General features: G+C 46.3%; 23 non-coding genes across 23 annotated transcripts; all 23 read right to left on the bottom strand.

Annotated features, from left to right (window-relative positions):
* Positions 1 to 570: 570 nt before the first annotated feature.
* On the bottom strand, positions 571 to 642 carry TRNAC-GCA (transfer RNA cysteine (anticodon GCA)). The gene has a single exon. It is a non-coding gene; the product is annotated as a tRNA-Cys (tRNA).
* A 709-nt stretch (positions 643 to 1,351) lies between these two features.
* On the bottom strand, positions 1,352 to 1,423 carry TRNAC-GCA (transfer RNA cysteine (anticodon GCA)). The gene has a single exon. It is a non-coding gene; the product is annotated as a tRNA-Cys (tRNA).
* Positions 1,424 to 2,131: 708 nt separating this feature from the next.
* Positions 2,132 to 2,203, bottom strand: TRNAC-GCA (transfer RNA cysteine (anticodon GCA)). The gene has a single exon. It is a non-coding gene; the product is annotated as a tRNA-Cys (tRNA).
* A 712-nt stretch (positions 2,204 to 2,915) lies between these two features.
* TRNAC-GCA (transfer RNA cysteine (anticodon GCA)) lies at positions 2,916 to 2,987 on the bottom strand. The gene has a single exon. It is a non-coding gene; the product is annotated as a tRNA-Cys (tRNA).
* A 708-nt stretch (positions 2,988 to 3,695) lies between these two features.
* Positions 3,696 to 3,767, bottom strand: TRNAC-GCA (transfer RNA cysteine (anticodon GCA)). Its single transcript has one exon. It is a non-coding gene; the product is annotated as a tRNA-Cys (tRNA).
* Positions 3,768 to 4,479: 712 nt separating this feature from the next.
* On the bottom strand, positions 4,480 to 4,551 carry TRNAC-GCA (transfer RNA cysteine (anticodon GCA)). The gene has a single exon. It is a non-coding gene; the product is annotated as a tRNA-Cys (tRNA).
* A 708-nt stretch (positions 4,552 to 5,259) lies between these two features.
* On the bottom strand, positions 5,260 to 5,331 carry TRNAC-GCA (transfer RNA cysteine (anticodon GCA)). Its single transcript has one exon. It is a non-coding gene; the product is annotated as a tRNA-Cys (tRNA).
* Positions 5,332 to 6,042: 711 nt separating this feature from the next.
* On the bottom strand, positions 6,043 to 6,114 carry TRNAC-GCA (transfer RNA cysteine (anticodon GCA)). Its single transcript has one exon. It is a non-coding gene; the product is annotated as a tRNA-Cys (tRNA).
* A 712-nt stretch (positions 6,115 to 6,826) lies between these two features.
* On the bottom strand, positions 6,827 to 6,898 carry TRNAC-GCA (transfer RNA cysteine (anticodon GCA)). The gene has a single exon. It is a non-coding gene; the product is annotated as a tRNA-Cys (tRNA).
* A 708-nt stretch (positions 6,899 to 7,606) lies between these two features.
* On the bottom strand, positions 7,607 to 7,678 carry TRNAC-GCA (transfer RNA cysteine (anticodon GCA)). The gene has a single exon. It is a non-coding gene; the product is annotated as a tRNA-Cys (tRNA).
* A 712-nt stretch (positions 7,679 to 8,390) lies between these two features.
* Positions 8,391 to 8,462, bottom strand: TRNAC-GCA (transfer RNA cysteine (anticodon GCA)). The gene has a single exon. It is a non-coding gene; the product is annotated as a tRNA-Cys (tRNA).
* A 1,491-nt stretch (positions 8,463 to 9,953) lies between these two features.
* TRNAC-GCA (transfer RNA cysteine (anticodon GCA)) lies at positions 9,954 to 10,025 on the bottom strand. Its single transcript has one exon. It is a non-coding gene; the product is annotated as a tRNA-Cys (tRNA).
* Positions 10,026 to 10,733: 708 nt separating this feature from the next.
* TRNAC-GCA (transfer RNA cysteine (anticodon GCA)) lies at positions 10,734 to 10,805 on the bottom strand. The gene has a single exon. It is a non-coding gene; the product is annotated as a tRNA-Cys (tRNA).
* A 712-nt stretch (positions 10,806 to 11,517) lies between these two features.
* Positions 11,518 to 11,589, bottom strand: TRNAC-GCA (transfer RNA cysteine (anticodon GCA)). Its single transcript has one exon. It is a non-coding gene; the product is annotated as a tRNA-Cys (tRNA).
* A 708-nt stretch (positions 11,590 to 12,297) lies between these two features.
* Positions 12,298 to 12,369, bottom strand: TRNAC-GCA (transfer RNA cysteine (anticodon GCA)). The gene has a single exon. It is a non-coding gene; the product is annotated as a tRNA-Cys (tRNA).
* A 1,172-nt stretch (positions 12,370 to 13,541) lies between these two features.
* Positions 13,542 to 13,613, bottom strand: TRNAC-GCA (transfer RNA cysteine (anticodon GCA)). The gene has a single exon. It is a non-coding gene; the product is annotated as a tRNA-Cys (tRNA).
* Positions 13,614 to 14,321: 708 nt separating this feature from the next.
* On the bottom strand, positions 14,322 to 14,393 carry TRNAC-GCA (transfer RNA cysteine (anticodon GCA)). The gene has a single exon. It is a non-coding gene; the product is annotated as a tRNA-Cys (tRNA).
* Positions 14,394 to 15,095: 702 nt separating this feature from the next.
* TRNAC-GCA (transfer RNA cysteine (anticodon GCA)) lies at positions 15,096 to 15,167 on the bottom strand. Its single transcript has one exon. It is a non-coding gene; the product is annotated as a tRNA-Cys (tRNA).
* Positions 15,168 to 15,879: 712 nt separating this feature from the next.
* Positions 15,880 to 15,951, bottom strand: TRNAC-GCA (transfer RNA cysteine (anticodon GCA)). The gene has a single exon. It is a non-coding gene; the product is annotated as a tRNA-Cys (tRNA).
* A 712-nt stretch (positions 15,952 to 16,663) lies between these two features.
* TRNAC-GCA (transfer RNA cysteine (anticodon GCA)) lies at positions 16,664 to 16,735 on the bottom strand. Its single transcript has one exon. It is a non-coding gene; the product is annotated as a tRNA-Cys (tRNA).
* Positions 16,736 to 17,443: 708 nt separating this feature from the next.
* Positions 17,444 to 17,515, bottom strand: TRNAC-GCA (transfer RNA cysteine (anticodon GCA)). The gene has a single exon. It is a non-coding gene; the product is annotated as a tRNA-Cys (tRNA).
* Positions 17,516 to 18,226: 711 nt separating this feature from the next.
* Positions 18,227 to 18,298, bottom strand: TRNAC-GCA (transfer RNA cysteine (anticodon GCA)). Its single transcript has one exon. It is a non-coding gene; the product is annotated as a tRNA-Cys (tRNA).
* Positions 18,299 to 19,010: 712 nt separating this feature from the next.
* Positions 19,011 to 19,082, bottom strand: TRNAC-GCA (transfer RNA cysteine (anticodon GCA)). Its single transcript has one exon. It is a non-coding gene; the product is annotated as a tRNA-Cys (tRNA).
* Between the last annotated feature and the right edge of the window lie 433 nt (positions 19,083 to 19,515).

Raw genomic sequence — 19,515 nt, 5'->3', positions numbered from 1 at the left:
TCCTGGTGACACCCCCTCCAAATCTCTTCAAAGCAGCCACAACGCCCAAGCCCTCCTTGCTGACAATCAGGCACTTTGCATAACAAAGAGCGGGTTCAGTGCTTGCACACAGGGCCGGTGTTGTATGGGGCGGGGTATCCAAGTGAGCGTGGCTCCGGGGATTGCCAAACAATGTATCCCACAAGCTACCATGGGGATGCAGGATAGCATACAACACCGGGACAACATTTGTTAGGGCTCCTGGGGGCCAATTTCAATCTGAATGTGCCCCGCTTGCTTACAGGTGTGGGGGATGAGGGGTGGACAGTGTGTAGCACCCTTGGGTTCTGTAAATACAAATGTTCCTTGATCTCAAGGAGCAGGCAGCAAAAGTGGAGCTAAAACACTAAACAGACACTTTAAAAAGTGCATAATTGCTGTCCGCAAGATGTTAACTAGGATGAAACCAGAACACTTTTTGATCATGCATCTTGAAGCGTAAATGTTCACTGATGCCAAGTGTAATTAGAAAAGGAACACATATCTTTGTGAATAAACAATTATTTATTATTAAAATTTAAGAAAAGTCGAAGAGGACACCCGGATTTGAACCAGGGACCTCTTGATCTGCAGTCAAATGCTCTACCACTGAGCTATATCCCCGTGCTTTTAGCGTATCTTCTGATACTTTTCAGGCTGTCGATTCTGCACTGGTCAAGCATTCAACGTTAATGATCCTGGAAGAGACACGTCAGCTGGATTTTGCACTTATGTGAAGGAGAAAGGGCGAGCAGCCCTGCCTTGTCCTGGTGACACCCCCTCCAAATCTCTTCAAAGCCACAACACCCAAGCCCTCCTTGCTGACAATCAGGCACTTTGCATAACAAAGAGCAGCTTTAGTGCTCGCTCACAGGGCCGGTGTTGTATGGGGCGGGGTATCCAAGTGAGCGTGGCTCCGGAGATTGCCAAACAATGTATCCCACAAGCTACCATGGGTGATGCAGGATAGCGTACAACACTGGGACAACATTTGTTAGGGCTCCTGGGGGCCAATTTCAATCTGAATGTGCCCCGCTTGCTTACAGGTGTGGGGGATGAGGGGTGGACAGTGTGTAGCACCCTTGGGTTCTGTAAATACAAATGTTCCTTGATCTCAAGGAGCAGGCAGCAAAAGTGGAGCTAAAACACTAAACGGACACTTTAAAAAGTGCATAATTGCTGTCCGCAAGATGTTAACTAGGATGAAACCGGAACACTTTTTGATCATGCATCTTGAAGCGTAAATGTTCACTGATGCCAAGTGTAATTAGAAAAGGAACACATATCTTTGTGAATAAACAATTATTTATTATTAAAATTTAAGAAAAGTCGAAGAGGACACCCGGATTTGAACCAGGGACCTCTTGATCTGCAGTCAAATGCTCTACCACTGAGCTATATCCCCGTGCTTTTAGCTGATCTTCTGATACTTTTCAGGCTGCCAATTCTGCACTGGTCAAGCATTCAACGTTAATGATCCTGGAAGAGACACGTCAGCTGGATTTTGCACTTATGTGAAGGAGAAAGGGCGAGCAGCCCTGCCTTGTCCTGGTGACACCCCCTCCAAATCTCTTCAAAGCCACAACACCCAAGCCCTCCTTGCTGACAATCAGGCACTTTGCATATCAAAGAGCAGCTTTAGTGCTCGCTCACAGGGCCGGTGTTGTATGGGGCGGGGTATCCAAGTGAGCGTGGCTCCGGAGATTTCCAAACAATGTATCCCACAAGCTACCATGGGGATGCAGGATAGCATAAAACACCGGGACAACATTTGTTAGGGCTCCTGGGGGCCAATTTCAATCTGAATGTGCCCCGCTTGCTTACAGGTGTGGGGGGTGAGGGGTGGACAGTGTGTAGCACCCTTGGGTTCTGTAAATACAAATGTTCCTTGATCTCAAGGAGCAGGCAGCAAAAGTGGAGCTAAAACACTAAACGGACACTTTAAAAAGTGCATAATTGCTGTCCGCAAGATGTTAACTAGGATGAAACCAGAAGACTTTTTGATCATGCATCTTGAAGCGTAAATGTTCACTGATGCCAAGTGTAATTAGAAAAGGAACACATATCTTTGTGAATAAACAATTATTTATTATTAAAATTTAAGAAAAGTCGAAGGGGACACCCGGATTTGAACCAGGGACCTCTTGATCTGCAGTCAAATGCTCTACCACTGAGCTATATCCCCGTGCTTTTAGGGAATCTTCTGATACTTTTCAGGCTGTCGATTCTGCGCTGGTCAAGCATTCAACGTTAATGATCCTGGAAGAGACACGTCAGCTGGATTTAGCACTTATGTGAAGGAGAAAGGGCGAGCAGCCCTGCCTTGTCCTGGTGACACCCCCTCCAAATCTCTTCAAAGCAGCCACAACGCCCAAGCCCTCCTTGCTGACAATCAGGCACTTTGCATAACAAAGAGCGGGTTCAGTGCTCGCACACAGGGCCGGTGTTGTATGGGGCGGGGTATCCAAGTGAGCGTGGCTCCGGAGATTGCCAAACAGTGTATCCCACAAGCTACCATGGGTGATGCAGGATAGCGTACAACACTGGGACAACATTTGTTAGGGCTCCTGGGGGCCAATTTCAATCTGAATGTGCCCCGCTTGCTTACAGGTGTGGGGGATGAGGGGTGGACAGTGTGTAGCACCCTTGGGTTCTGTAAATACAAATGTTCCTTGATCTCAAGGAGCAGGCAGCAAAAGTGGAGCTAAAACACTAAACGGACACTTTAAAAAGTGCATAATTGCTGTCCGCAAGATGTTAACTAGGATGAAACCAGAACACTTTTTGATCATGCATCTTGAAGCGTAAATGTTCACTGATGCCAAGTGTAATTAGAAAAGGAACACATATCTTTGTGAATAAACAATTATTTATTATTAAAATTTAAGAAAAGTCGAAGGGGACACCCGGATTTGAACCAGGGACCTCTTGATCTGCAGTCAAATGCTCTACCACTGAGCTATATCCCCGTGCTTTTAGCGAATCTTCTGATACTTTTCAGACTGTCGATTCTGCACTGGTCAAGCATTCAACGTTAATGATCCTGGAAGAGACACGTCAGCTGGATTTTGCACTTATGTGAAGGAGAAAGGGCGAGCAGCCCTGCCTTGTCCTGGTGACACCCCCTCCAAATCTCTTCAAAGCCACAACACCCAAGCCCTCCTTGCTGACAATCAGGCACTTTGCATAACAAAGAGCAGCTTTAGTGCTCGCTCACAGGGCCGGTGTTGTATGGGGCGGGGTATCCAAGTGAGCGTGGCTCCGGAGATTTCCAAACAATGTATCCCACAAGCTACCATGGGGATGCAGGATAGCATACAACACCGGGACAACATTTGTTAGGGCTCCTGGGGGCCAATTTCAATCTGAATGTGCCCCGCTTGCTTACAGGTGTGGGGGGTGAGGGGTGGACAGTGTGTAGCACCCTTGGGTTCTGTAAATACAAATGTTCCTTGATCTCAAGGAGCAGGCAGCAAAAGTGGAGCTAAAACACTAAACGGACACTTTAAAAAGTGCATAATTGCTGTTAGCAATATGTTAACTAGGATGAAACCAGAACACTTTTTGATCATGCATCTTGAAGGGTAAATGTTCACTGATGCCAAGTGTAATTAGAAAAGGAACACATATCTTTGTGAATAAACAATTATTTATTATTAAAATTTAAGAAAAGTCGAAGGGGACACCCGGATTTGAACCAGGGACCTCTTGATCTGCAGTCAAATGCTCTACCACTGAGCTATATCCCCGTGCTTTTAGGGAATCTTCTGATACTTTTCAGGCTGTCGATTCTGCGCTGGTCAAGCATTCAACGTTAATGATCCTGGAAGAGACACGTCAGCTGGATTTAGCACTTATGTGAAGGAGAAAGGGCGAGCAGCCCTGCCTTGTCCTGGTGACACCCCCTCCAAATCTCTTCAAAGCAGCCACAACGCCCAAGCACTCCTTGCTGACAATCAGGCACTTTGCATAACAAAGAGCGGGTTCAGTGCTCGCACACAGGGCCGGTGTTGTATGGGGCGGGGTATCCAAGTGAGCGTGGCTCCGGAGATTGCCAAACAATGTATCCCACAAGCTACCATGGGTGATGCAGGATAGCGTACAACACTGGGACAACATTTGTTAGGGCTCCTGGGGGCCAATTTCAATCTGAATGTGCCCCGCTTGCTTACAGGTGTGGGGGATGAGGGGTGGACAGTGTGTAGCACCCTTGGGTTCTGTAAATACAAATGTTCCTTGATCTCAAGGAGCAGGCAGCAAAAGTGGAGCTAAAACACTAAACGGACACTTTAAAAAGTGCATAATTGCTGTCCGCAAGATGTTAACTAGGATGAAACCAGAACACTTTTTGATCATGCATCTTGAAGCGTAAATGTTCACTGATGCCAAGTGTAATTAGAAAAGGAACACATATCTTTGTGAATAAACAATTATTTATTATTAAAATTTAAGAAAAGTCGAAGGGGACACCCGGATTTGAACCAAGGACCTCTTGATCTGCAGTCAAATGCTCTACCACTGAGCTATATCCCCGTGCTTTTAGCGAATCTTCTGATACTTTTCAGGCTGCCGATTCTGCACTGGTCAAGCATTCAACGTTAATGATCCTGGAAGAGACACGTCAGCTGGATTTTGCACTTATGTGAAGGAGAAAGGGCGAGCAGCCCTGCCTTGTCCTGGTGACGCCCCCTCCAAATCTCTTCAAAGCCACAACACCCAAGCCCTCCTTGCTGACAATCAGGCACTTTGCATAACAAAGAGCAGCTTTAGTGCTCGCTCACAGGGCCGGTGTTGTATGGGGCGGGGTATCCAAGTGAGCGTGGCTCCGGAGATTTCCAAACAATGTATCCCACAAGCTACCATGGGGATGCAGGATAGCATAAAACACCGGGACAACATTTGTTAGGGCTCCTGGGGGCCAATTTCAATCTGAATGTGCCCCGCTTGCTTACAGGTGTGGGGGATGAGGGGTGGACAGTGTGTAGCACCCTTGGGTTCTGTAAATACAAATGTTCCTTGATCTCAAGGAGCAGGCAGCAAAAGTGGAGCTAAAACACTAAACGGACACTTTAAAAAGTGCATAATTGCTGTTAGCAATATGTTAACTAGGATGAAACCAGAACACTTTTTGATCATGCATCTTGAAGGGTAAATGTTCACTGATGCCAAGTGTAATTAGAAAAGGAACACATATCTTTGTGAATAAACAATTATTTATTATTAAAATTTAAGAAAAGTAGAAGGGGACACCCGGATTAGAACCAGGGACCTCTTGATCTGCAGTCAAATGCTCTACCACTGAGCTATATCCCCGTGCTTTTAGGGAATCTTCTGATACTTTTCAGGCTGTCGATTCTGCGCTGGTCAAGCATTCAACATTAATGATCCTGGAAGAGACACGTCAGCTGGATTTAGCACTTATGTGAAGGAGAAAGGGCGAGCAGCCCTGCCTTGTCCTGGTGACACCCCCTCCAAATCTCTTCAAAGCAGCCACAACGCCCAAGCCCTCCTTGCTGACAATCAGACACTTTGCATAACAAAGAGCAGCTTTAGTGCTCGCTCACAGGGCCGGTGTTGTATGGGGCGGGGTATCCAAGTGAGCGTGGCTCCGGAGATTTCCAAACAATGTATCCCACAAGCTACCATGGGGATGCAGGATAGCATAAAACACCGGGACAACATTTGTTAGGGCTCCTGGGGGCCAATTTCAATCTGAATGTGCCCCGCTTGCTTACAGGTGTGGGGGGTGAGGGGTGGACAGTGTGTAGCACCCTTGGGTTCTGTAAATACAAATGTTCCTTGATCTCAAGGAGCAGGCAGCAAAAGTGGAGCTAAAACACTAAACGGACACTTTAAAAAGTGCATAATTGCTGTCCGCAAGATGTTAACTAGGATGAAACCAGAAGACTTTTTGATCATGCATCTTGAAGCGTAAATGTTCACTGATGCCAAGTGTAATTAGAAAAGGAACACATATCTTTGTGAATAAACAATTATTTATTATTAAAATTTAAGAAAAGTCGAAGGGGACACCCGGATTTGAACCAGGGACCTCTTGATCTGCAGTCAAATGCTCTACCACTGAGCTATATCCCCGTGCTTTTAGGGAATCTTCTGATACTTTTCAGGCTGTCGATTCTGCGCTGGTCAAGCATTCAACGTTAATGATCCTGGAAGAGACACGTCAGCTGGATTTAGCACTTATGTGAAGGAGAAAGGGCGAGCAGCCCTGCCTTGTCCTGGTGACACCCCCTCCAAATCTCTTCAAAGCAGCCACAACGCCCAAGCCCTCCTTGCTGACAATCAGGCACTTTGCATAACAAAGAGCGGGTTCAGTGCTCGCACACAGGGCCGGTGTTGTATGGGGCGGGGTATCCAAGTGAGCGTGGCTCCGGAGATTGCCAAACAGTGTATCCCACAAGCTACCATGGGTGATGCAGGATAGCGTACAACACTGGGACAACATTTGTTAGGGCTCCTGGGGGCCAATTTCAATCTGAATGTGCCCCGCTTGCTTACAGGTGTGGGGGATGAGGGGTGGACAGTGTGTAGCACCCTTGGGTTCTGTAAATACAAATGTTCCTTGATCTCAAGGAGCAGGCAGCAAAAGTGGAGCTAAAACACTAAACGGACACTTTAAAAAGTGCATAATTGCTGTCCGCAAGATGTTAACTAGGATGAAACCAGAACACTTTTTGATCATGCATCTTGAAGCGTAAATGTTCACTGATGCCAAGTGTAATTAGAAAAGGAACACATATCTTTGTGAATAAACAATTATTTATTATTAAAATTTAAGAAAAGTCGAAGGGGACACCCGGATTTGAACCAGGGACCTCTTGATCTGCAGTCAAATGCTCTACCACTGAGCTATATCCCCGTGCTTTTAGCGAATCTTCTGATACTTTTCAGACTGTCGATTCTGCACTGGTCAAGCATTCAACGTTAATGATCCTGGAAGAGACACGTCAGCTGGATTTTGCACTTATGTGAAGGAGAAAGGGCGAGCAGCCCTGCCTTGTCCTGGTGACACCCCCTCCAAATCTCTTCAAAGCCACAACACCCAAGCCCTCCTTGCTGACAATCAGGCACTTTGCATAACAAAGAGCAGCTTTAGTGCTCGCTCACAGGGCCGGTGTTGTATGGGGCGGGGTATCCAAGTGAGCGTGGCTCCGGAGATTTCCAAACAATGTATCCCACAAGCTACCATGGGGATGCAGGATAGCATACAACACCGGGACAACATTTGTTAGGGCTCCTGGGGGCCAATTTCAATCTGAATGTGCCCCGCTTGCTTCCAGGTGTGGGGGGTGAGGGGTGGACAGTGTGTAGCACCCTTGGGTTCTGTAAATACAAATGTTCCTTGATCTCAAGGAGCAGGCAGCAAAAGTGGAGCTAAAACACTAAACGGACACTTTAAAAAGTGCATAATTGCTGTTAGCAATATGTTAACTAGGATGAAACCAGAACACTTTTTGATCATGCATCTTGAAGGGTAAATGTTCACTGATGCCAAGTGTAATTAGAAAAGGAACACATATCTTTGTGAATAAACAATTATTTATTATTAAAATTTAAGAAAAGTCGAAGGGGACACCCGGATTTGAACCAGGGACCTCTTGATCTGCAGTCAAATGCTCTACCACTGAGCTATATCCCCGTGCTTTTAGGGAATCTTCTGATACTTTTCAGGCTGTCGATTCTGCGCTGGTCAAGCATTCAACGTTAATGATCCTGGAAGAGACACGTCAGCTGGATTTAGCACTTATGTGAAGGAGAAAGGGCGAGCAGCCCTGCCTTGTCCTGGTGACACCCCCTCCAAATCTCTTCAAAGCAGCCACAACGCCCAAGCACTCCTTGCTGACAATCAGGCACTTTGCATAACAAAGAGCGGGTTCAGTGCTCGCACACAGGGCCGGTGTTGTATGGGGCGGGGTATCCAAGTGAGCGTGGCTCCGGAGATTGCCAAACAATGTATCCCACAAGCTACCATGGGTGATGCAGGATAGCGTACAACACTGGGACAACATTTGTTAGGGCTCCTGGGGGCCAATTTCAATCTGAATGTGCCCCGCTTGCTTACAGGTGTGGGGGATGAGGGGTGGACAGTGTGTAGCACCCTTGGGTTCTGTAAATACAAATGTTCCTTGATCTCAAGGAGCAGGCAGCAAAAGTGGAGCTAAAACACTAAACGGACACTTTAAAAAGTGCATAATTGCTGTCCGCAAGATGTTAACTAGGATGAAACCAGAACACTTTTTGATCATGCATCTTGAAGCGTAAATGTTCACTGATGCCAAGTGTAATTAGAAAAGGAACACATATCTTTGTGAATAAACAATTATTTATTATTAAAATTTAAGAAAAGTCGAAGGGGACACCCAGATTTGAACCAAGGACCTCTTGATCTGCAGTCAAATGCTCTACCACTGAGCTATATCCCCGTGCTTTTAGCGAATCTTCTGATACTTTTCAGGCTGCCGATTCTGCACTGGTCAAGCATTCAACGTTAATGATCCTGGAAGAGACACGTCAGCTGGATTTTGCACTTATGTGAAGGAGAAAGGGCGAGCAGCCCTGCCTTGTCCTGGTGACGCCCCCTCCAAATCTCTTCAAAGCCACAACACCCAAGCCCTCCTTGCTGACAATCAGGCACTTTGCATAACAAAGAGCAGCTTTAGTGCTCGCTCACAGGGCCGGTGTTGTATGGGGCGGGGTATCCAAGTGAGCGTGGCTCCGGAGATTTCCAAACAATGTATCCCACAAGCTACCATGGGGATGCAGGATAGCATAAAACACCGGGACAACATTTGTTAGGGCTCCTGGGGGCCAATTTCAATCTGAATGTGCCCCGCTTGCTTACAGGTGTGGGGGATGAGGGGTGGACAGTGTGTAGCACCCTTGGGTTCTGTAAATACAAATGTTCCTTGATCTCAAGGAGCAGGCAGCAAAAGTGGAGCTAAAACACTAAACGGACACTTTAAAAAGTGCATAATTGCTGTTAGCAATATGTTAACTAGGATGAAACCAGAACACTTTTTGATCATGCATCTTGAAGGGTAAATGTTCACTGATGCCAAGTGTAATTAGAAAAGGAACACATATCTTTGTGAATAAACAATTATTTATTATTAAAATTTAAGAAAAGTAGAAGGGGACACTCGGATTAGAACCAGGGACCTCTTGATCTGCAGTCAAATGCTCTACCACTGAGCTATATCCCCGTGCTTTTAGGGAATCTTCTGATACTTTTCAGGCTGTCGATTCTGCGCTGGTCAAGCATTCAACATTAATGATCCTGGAAGAGACACGTCAGCTGGATTTAGCACTTATGTGAAGGAGAAAGGGCGAGCAGCCCTGCCTTGTCCTGGTGACACCCCCTCCAAATCTCTTCAAAGCAGCCACAACGCCCAAGCCCTCCTTGCTGACAATCAGACACTTTGCATAACAAAGAGCAGCTTTAGTGCTCGCTCACAGGGCCGGTGTTGTATGGGGCGGGGTATCCAAGTGAGCGTGGCTCCGGAGATTTCCAAACAATGTATCCCACAAGCTACCATGGGGATGCAGGATAGCATACAACACCGGGACAACATTTGTTAGGGCTCCTGGGGGCCAATTTCAATCTGAATGTGCCCCGCTTGCTTACAGGTGTGGGGGATGAGGGGTGGACAGTGTGTAGCACCCTTGGGTTCTGTAAATACAAATGTTCCTTGATCTCAAGGAGCAGGCAGCAAAAGTGGAGCTAAAACACTAAACGGACACTTTAAAAAGTGCATAATTGCTGTTAGCAATATGTTAACTAGGATGAAACCAGAACACTTTTTGATCATGCATCTTGAAGGGTAAATGTTCACTGATGCCAAGTGTAATTAGAAAAGGAACACATATCTTTGTGAATAAACAATTATTTATTATTAAAATTTAAGAAAAGTAGAAGGGGACACCGGGATTTGAACCAGGGACCTCTTGATCTGCAGTCAAATGCTCTACCACTGAGCTATATCCCCGTGCTTTTAGCGAATCTTCTGATACTTTTCAGCCTGTCGATTCTGCGCTGGTCAAGCATTCAACGTTAATGATCCTGGAAGAGACACGTCAGCTGGATTTTGCACTTATGTGAAGGAGAAAGGGCGAGCAGCCCTGCCTTGTCCTGGTGACACCCCCTCCAAATCTCTTCAAAGCCACAACACCCAAGCCCTCCTTGCTGACAATCAGGCACTTTGCATAACAAAGAGCAGCTTAAGTGCTCGCTCACAGGGCCGGTGTTGTATGGGGCGGGGTATCCAAGTGAGCGTGGCTCCGGAGATTTCCAAACAATGTATCCCACAAGCTACCATGGGGTTGCAGGATAGCATACAACACCGGGACAACATTTGTTAGGGCTCCTGGGGGCCAATTTCAATCTGAATGTGCCCCGCTTGCTTACAGGTGTGGGGGGTGAGGAGTGGACAGTGTGTAGCACCCTTGGGTTCTGTAAATACAAATGTTCCTTGATCTCAAGGAGCAGGCAGCAAAAGTGGAGCTAAAACACTAAACGGACACTTTAAAAAGTGCATAATTGCTGTTAGCAATATGTTAACTAGGATGAAACCAGAACACTTTTTGATCATGCATCTTGAAGGGTAAAAGTTCACTGATGCCAAGTGTAATTAGAAAAGGAACACATATCTTTGTGAATAAACAATTATTTATTATTAAAATTTAAGAAAAGTAGAAGGGGACACCCGGATTTGAACCAGGGACCTCTTGATCTGCAGTCAAATGCTCTACCACTGAGCTATATCCCCGTGCTTTTAGGGCATCTTCTGATACTTTTCAGGCTGTCAATTCTGCGCTGGTCAAGCATTCAACGTTAATGATCCTGGAAGAGACACGTCAGCTGGATTTAGCACTTATGTGAAGGAGAAAGGGCGAGCAGCCCTGCCTTGTCCTGGTGACACCCCCTCCAAATCTCTTCAAAGCAGCCACAACGCCCAAGCCCTCCTTGCTGACAATCAGGCACTTTGCATAACAAAGAGCGGGTTCAGTGCTCGCACACAGGGCTGGTGTTGTATGGGGCGGGGTATCCAAATGAGCGTGGCTCCGGAGATTGCCAAACAATGTATCCCACAAGCTACCATGGGTGATGCAGGATAGCGTACAACACTGGGACAACATTTGTTAGGGCTCCTGGGGGCCAATTTCAATCTGAATGTGCCCCGCTTGCTTACAGGTGTGGGGGATGAGGGGTGGACAGTGTGTAGCACCCTTGGGTTCTGTAAATACAAATGTTCCTTGATCTCAAGGAGCAGGCAGCAAAAGTGGAGCTAAAACACTAAACGGACACTTTAAAAAGTGCATAATTGCTGTTAGCAATATGTTAACTAGGATGAAACCAGAACACTTTTTGATCATGCATCTTGAAGGGTAAATGTTCACTGATGCCAAGTGTAATTAGAAAAGGAACACATATCTTTGTGAATAAACAATTATTTATTATTAAAATTTAAGAAAAGTAGAAGGGGACACCAGGATTTGAACCAGGGACCTCTTGATCTGCAGTCAAATGCTCTACCACTGAGCTATATCCCCGTGCTTTTAGCGAATCTTCTGATACTTTTCAGCCTGTCGATTCTGCGCTGGTCAAGCATTCAACGTTAATGATCCTGGAAGAGACACGTCAGCTGGATTTTGCACTTATGTGAAGGAGAAAGGGCGAGCAGCCCTGCCTTGTCCTGGTGACACCCCCTCCAAATCTCTTCAAAGCCACAACACCCAAGCCCTCCTTGCTGACAATCAGGCACTTTGCATAACAAAGAGCAGCTTTAGTGCTCGCTCACAGGGCCGGTGTTGTATGGGGCGGTGTATCCAAGTGAGCGTGGCTCCGGAGATTTCCAAACAATGTATCCCACAAGCTACCATGGGGATGCAGGATAGCATACAACACCGGGACAACATTTGTTAGGGCTCCTGGGGGCCAATTTCAATCTGAATGTGCCCCGCTTGCTTACAGGTGTGGGGGGTGAGGGGTGGACAGTGTGTAGCACCCTTGGGTTCTGTAAATACAAATGTTCCTTGATCTCAAGGAGCAGGCAGCAAAAGTGGAGCTAAAACACTAAACGGACACTTTAAAAAGTGCATAATTGCTGTTAGCAATATGTTAACTAGGATGAAACCAGAACACTTTTTGATCATGCATCTTGAAGGGTAAATGTTCACTGATGCCAAGTGTAATTAGAAAAGGAACACATATCTTTGTGAATAAACAATTATTTATTATTAAAATTTAAGAAAAGTAGAAGGGGACACCCGGATTTGAACCAGGGACCTCTTGATCTGCAGTCAAATGCTCTACCACTGAGCTATATCCCCGTGCTTTTAGGGCATCTTCTGATACTTTTCAGGCTGTCGATTCTGCGCTGGTCAAGCATTCAACGTTAATGATCCTGGAAGAGACACGTCAGCTGGATTTAGCACTTATGTGAAGGAGAAAGGGCGAGCAGCCCTGCCTTGTCCTGGTGACACCCCCTCCAAATCTCTTCAAAGCAGCCACAACGCCCAAGCCCTCCTTGCTGACAATCAGGCACTTTGCATAACAAAGAGCGGGTTCAGTGCTCGCACACAGGGCCGGTGTTGTATGGGGCGGGGTATCCAAGTGAGCGTGGCTCCGGAGATTGCCAAACAATGTATCCCACAAGCTACCATGGTTGATGCAGGATAGCGTACAACACTGGGACAACGTTTGTTAGGGCTCCTGGGGGCCAATTTCAATCTGAATGTGCCCCGCTTGCTTACAGGTGTGGGGGATGAGGGGTGGACAGTGTGTAGCACCCTTGGGTTCTGTAAATACAAATGTTCCTTGATCTCAAGGAGCAGGCAGCAAAAGTGGAGCTAAAACACTAAACGGACACTTTAAAAAGTGCATAATTGCTGTCCGCAATATGTTAACTAGGATGAAACCAGAACACTTTTTGATCATGCATCTTGAAGGGTAAATGTTCACTGATGCCATGTGTAATTAGAAAAGGAACACATATCTTTGTGAATAAACAATTATTTATTATTAAAATTTAAGAAAAGTCAAAGGGGACACCCGGATTTGAACCAGGGACCTCTTGATCTGCAGCTCCGGAGATTTCCAAACAATGTATCCCACAAGCTACCATGGGGATGCAGGATAGCATACAACACCGGGACAACATTTGTTAGGGCTCCTGGGGGCCAATTTCAATCTGAATGTGCCCCGCTTGCTTACAGGTGTGGGGGATGAGGGGTGGACAGTGTGTAGCACCCTTGGGTTCTGTAAATACAAATGTTCCTTGATCTCAAGGAGCAGGCAGCAAAAGTGGAGCTAAAACACTAAACGGACACTTTAAAAAGTGCATAATTGCTGTTAGCAATATGTTAACTAGGATGAAACCAGAACACTTTTTGATCATGCATCTTGAAGGGTAAATGTTCACTGATGCCAAGTGTAATTAGAAAAGGAACACATATCTTTGTGAATAAACAATTATTTATTATTAAAATTTAAGAAAAGTAGAAGGGGACACCCGGATTTGAACCAGGGACCTCTTGATCTGCAGTCAAATGCTCTACCACTGAGCTATATCCCTGTGCTTTTAGCGAATCTTCTGATACTTTTCAGCCTGTCGATTCTGCGCTGGTCAAGCATTCAACGTTAATGATCCTGGAAGAGACACGTCAGCTGGATTTTGCACTTATGTGAAGGAGAAAGGGCGAGCAGCCCTGCCTTGTCCTGGTGACACCCTCTCCAAATCTCTTCAAAGCCACAACACCCAAGCCCTCCTTGCTGACAATCAGGCACTTTGCATAACAAAGAGCAGCTTTAGTGCTCGCTCACAGGGCCGGTGTTGTATGGGGCGGGGTATCCAAGAGAGCGTGGCTCCGGAGATTTCCAAACAATGTATCCCACAAGCTACCATGGGGATGCAGGATAGCATACAACACCGGGACAACATTTGTTAGGGCTCCTGGGGGCCAATTTCAATCTGAATGTGCCCCGCTTGCTTACAGGTGTGGGGGGTGAGGGGTGGACAGTGTGTAGCACCCTTGGGTTCTGTAAATACAAATGTTCCTTGATCTCAAGGAGCAGGCAGCAAAAGTGGAGCTAAAACACTAAACGGACACTTTAAAAAGTGCATAATTGCTGTTAGCAATATGTTAACTAGGATGAAACCAGAACACTTTTTGATCATGCATCTTGAAGGGTAAATGTTCACTGATACCAAGTGTAATTAGAAAAGGAACACATATCTTTGTGAATAAACAATTATTTATTATTAAAATTTAAGAAAAGTAGAAGGGGACACCCGGATTTGAACCAGGGACCTCTTGATCTGCAGTCAAATGCTCTACCACTGAGCTATATCCCCGTGCTTTTAGCGAATCTTCTGATACTTTTCAGGCTGTCGATTCTGCACTGGTCAAGCATTCAACGTTAATGATCCTGGAAGAGACACGTCAGCTGGATTTTGCACTTATGTGAAGGAGAAAGGGCGAGCAGCCCTGCCTTGTCCTGGTGACACCCCCTCCAAATCTCTTCAAAGCCACAACACCCAAGCCCTCCTTGCTGACAATCAGGCACTTTGCATAACAAAGAGCAGCTTTAGTGCTCGCTCACAGGGCCGGTGTTGTCGGGGTATCCAAGTGAGCGTGGCTCCGGAGATTTCCAAACAATGTATCCCACAAGCTACCATGGGGATGCAGGATAGCATAAAACACCGGGACAACATTTGTTAGGGCTCCTGGGGGCCAATTTCAATCTGAATGTGCCCCGCTTGCTTACAGGTGTGGGGGGTGAGGGGTGGACAGTATGTAGCACCCTTGGGTTCTGTAAATACAAATGTTCCTTGATCTCAAGGAGCAGGCAGCAAAAGTGGAGCTAAAACACTAAACGGACACTTTAAAAAGTGCATAATTGCTGTTAGCAATATGTTAACTAGGATGAAACCAGAACACTTTTTGATCATGCATCTTGAAGGGTAAATGTTCACTGATGCCAAGTGTAATTAGAAAAGGAACACATATCTTTGTGAATAAACAATTATTTATTATTAAAATTTAAGAACAGTAGAAGGGGACACCCGGATTTGAACCAGGGACCTCTTGATCTGCAGTCAAATGCTCTACCACTGAGCTATATCCCCGTGCTTTTAGGGAATCTTCTGATACTTTTCAGGCTGACGATTCTGCGCTGGTCAAGCATTCAACTTTATTGATCCTGGAAGAGACACGTCAGCTGGATTTAGCACTTATGTGAAGGAGAAAGGGTGAGCAGCCCTGCCTTGTCCTGGTGACACCCCCTCCAAATCTCTTCAAAGCAGCCACAACGCCCAAGCCCTCCTTGCTGACAATCAGGCACTTTGCATAACAAAGAGCGGGTTCAGTGCTCGCACACAGGGCCGGTGTTGTATGGGGCGGGGTATCCAAGTGAGCGTGGCTCCGGAGATTGCCAAACAATGTATCCCACAAGCTACCATGGGTGATGCAGGATAGCGTACAACACTGGGACAACATTTGTTAGGGCTCCTGGGGGCCAATTTCAATCTGAATGTGCCCCGCTTGCTTACAGGTGTGGGGGATGAGGGGTGGACAGTGTGTAGCACCCTTGGGTTCTGTAAATACAAATGTTCCTTGATCTCAAGGAGCAGGCAGCAAAAGTGGAGCTAAAACACTAAACGGACACTTTAAAAAGTGCATAATTGCTGTCCGCAAGATGTTAACTAGGATGAAACCAGAACACTTTTTGATCATGCATCTTGAAGGGTAAATGTTCACTGATGCCAAGTGTAATTAGAAAAGGAACACATATCTTTGTGAATAAACAATTATTTATTATTAAAATTTAAGAAAAGTAGAAGGGGACACCCGGATTTGAACCAGGGACCTCTTGATCTGCAGTCAAATGCTCTACCACTGAACTATATCCCCGTGCTTTTAGCGATTCTTCTGATACTTTTCAGGCTGTCGATTCTGCACTGGTCAAGCATTCAACGTTAATGATCCTGGAAGAGACACGTCAGCTGGATTTTGCACTTATGTGAAGGAGAAAGGGCGAGCAGCCCTGCCTTGTCCTGGTGACACCCCCTCCAAATCTCTTCAAAGCAGCCACAACGCCCAAGCCCTCCTTGCTGACAATCAGGCACTTTGCATAACAAAGAGCGGGTTCAGTGCTCGCACACAGGGCCGGTGTTGTATGGGGCGGGGTATCCAAGTGAGCGTGGCTCCGGAGATTGCCAAACAATGTATCCCACAAGCTACCATGGGTGATGCAGGATAGCCTACAACACTGGGACAACATTTGTTAGGGCTCCTGGGGGCCAATTTCAATCTGAATGTGCCCCGCTTGCTTACAGGTGTGGGGGATGAGGGGTGGACAGTGTGTAGCACCCTTGGGTTCTGTAAATACAAATGTTCCTTGATCTCAAGGAGCAGGCAGCAAAAGTGGAGCTAAAACACTAAACGGACACTTTAAAAAGTGCATAATTGCTGTCCGCAAGATGTTAACTAGGATGAAACCAGAACACTTTTTGATCATGCATCTTGAAGCGTAAATGTTCACTGATGCCAAGTGTAATTAGAAAAGGAACACATATCTTTGTGAATAAACAATTATTTATTATTAAAATTTAAGAAAAGTCGAAGGGGACACCCGGATTTGAACCAGGGACCTCTTGATCTGCAGTCAAATGCTCTACCACTGAGCTATATCCCCGTGCTTTTAGCGAATCTTCTGATACTTTTCAGGCTGTCGATTCTGCGCTGGTCAAGCATTCAACGTTAATGATCCTGGAAGAGACACGTCAGCTGGATTTTGCACTTATGTGAAGGAGAAAGGGCGAGCAGCCCTGCCTTGTCCTTGTGACACCCCCTCCAAATCTCTTCAAAGCCACAACACCCAAGCCCTCCTTGCTGACAATCAGGCACTTTGCATAACAAAGAGCAGCTTTAGTGCTCGCTCACAGGGCCGGTGTTGTATGGGGCGGTGTATCCAAGTGAGCGTGGCTCCGGAGATTTCCAAACAATGTATCCCACAAGCTACCATGGGGATGCAGGATAGCATACAACACCGGGACAACATTTGTTAGGGCTCCTGGGGGCCAATTTCAATCTGAATGTGCCCCGCTTGCTTACAGGTGTGGGGGGTGAGGGGTGGACAGTGTGTAGCACCCTTGGGTTCTGTAAATACAAATGTTCCTTGATCTCAAGGAGCAGGCAGCAAAAGTGGAGCTAAAACACTAAACGGACACTTTAAAAAGTGCATAATTGCTGTTAGCAATATGTTAACTAGGATGAAACCAGAACACTTTTTGATCATGCATCTTGAAGGGTAAATGTTCACTGATGCCAAGTGTAATTAGAAAAGGAACACATATCTTTGTGAATAAACAATTATTTATTATTAAAATTTAAGAAAAGTGGAAGGGGACACCCGGATTTGAACCAGGGACCTCTTGATCTGCAGTCAAATACTCTACCACTGAGCTATATCCCCGTGCTTTTAGCGAATCTTCTGATACTTTTCAGGCTGTCGATTCTGCGCTGGTCAAGCATTCAACGTTAATGATCCTGGAAGAGACACGTCAGCTGGATTTTGCACTTATGTGAAGGAGAAAGGGCGAGCAGCCCTGCCTTGTCCTGGTGACACCCCCTCCAAATCTCTTCAAAGCAGCCACAATGCCCAAGCCCTCCTTGCTGACAATCAGGCACTTTGCATAACAAAGAGCAGCTTTAGTGCTCGCTCACAGGGCCGGTGTTGTATGGGGCGGGGTATCCAAGTGAGCGTGGCTCCGGAGATTTCCAAACAATGTATCCCACAAGCTACCATGGGGATGCAGGATAGCATAAAACACCGGGACAACATTTGTTAGGGCTCCTGGGGGCCAATTTCAATCTGAATGTGCCCCGCTTGCTTACAGGTGTGGGGGGTGAGGGGTGGACAGTGTGTAGCACCCTTGGGTTCTGTAAATACAAATGTTCCTTGATCTCAAGGAGCAGGCAGCAAAAGTGGAGCTAAAACACTAAACTGACACTTTAAAAAGTGCATAATTGCTGTCCGCAAGATGTTAACTAGGATGAAACCAGAACACTTTTTGATCATGCATCTTGAAGCGTAAATGTTCACTGATGCCAAGTGTAATTAGAAAAGGAACACATATCTTTGTGAATAAACAATTATTTATTATTAAAATTTAAGAAAAGTCGAAGGGGACACCCGGATTTGAACCAGGGACCTCTTGATCTGCAGTCAAATGCTCTACCACTGAGCTATATCCCCGTGCTTTTAGGGAATCTTCTGATACTTTTCAGGCTGTCGATTCTGCGCTGGTCAAGCATTCAACGTTAATGATCCTGGAAGAGACACGTCAGCTGGATTTAGCACTTATGTGAAGGAGAAAGGGCGAGCAGCCCTGCCTTGTCCTGGTGACACCCCCTCCAAATCTCTTCAAAGCAGCCACAACACCCAAGCCCTCCTTGCTGACAATCAGGCACTTTGCATAACAAAGAGCGGGTTCAGTGCTCGCACACAGGGCCGGTGTTGTATGGGGCGGGGTATCCAAGTGAGCGTGGCTCCGGAGATTGCCAAACAGTGTATCCCACAAGCTACCATGGGTGATGCAGGATAGCGTACAACACTGGGACAACATTTGTTAGGGCTCCTGGGGGCCAATTTCAATCTGAATGTGCCCCGCTTGCTTACAGGTGTGGGGGATGAGGGGTGGACAGTGTGTAGCACCCTTGGGTTCTGTAAATACAAATGTTCCTTGATCTCAAGGAGCAGGCAGCAAAAGTGGAGCTAAAACACTAAACGGACACTTTAAAAAGTGCATAATTGCTGTCCGCAAGATGTTAACTAGGATGGAACCAGAACACTTTTTGATCATGCATCTTGAAGCGTAAATGTTCACTGATGCCAAGTGTAATTAGAAAAGGAACACATATCTTTGTGAATAAACAATTATTTATTATTAAAATTTAAGAAAAGTCGAAGGGGACACCCGGATTTGAACCAGGGACCTCTTGATCTGCAGTCAAATGCTCTACCACTGAGCTATATCCCCGTGCTTTTAGCGAATCTTCTGATACTTTTCAGGCTGTCGATTCTGCACTGGTCAAGCATTCAACGTTAATGATCCTGGAAGAGACACGTCAGCTGGATTTTGCACTTATGTGAAGGAGAAAGGGCGAGCAGCCCTGCCTTGTCCTGGTGACACCCCCTCCAAATCTCTTCAAAGCCACAACACCCAAGCCCTCCTTGCTGACAATCAGGCACTTTGCATAACAAAGAGCAGCTTTAGTGCTCGCTCACAGGGCCGGTGTTGTATGGGGCGGGGTATCCAAGTGAGCGTGGCTCCGGAGATTTCCAAACAATGTATCCCACAAGCTACCATGGGGATGCAGGATAGCATACAACACCGGGACAACATTTGTTAGGGCTCCTGGGGGCCAATTTCAATCTGAATGTGCCCCGCTTGCTTACAGGTGTGAGGGGTG

The sequence above is a fragment of the Ambystoma mexicanum genome, chromosome 1p, assembly GCF_040938575.1.
Source record: "Ambystoma mexicanum isolate Mex_15411 chromosome 1p, UKY_AmexF1_1, whole genome shotgun sequence".
NCBI lineage: Eukaryota > Metazoa > Chordata > Amphibia > Caudata > Ambystomatidae > Ambystoma > Ambystoma mexicanum.
This window is presented reverse-complemented; position numbering and strand designations above follow the sequence as displayed.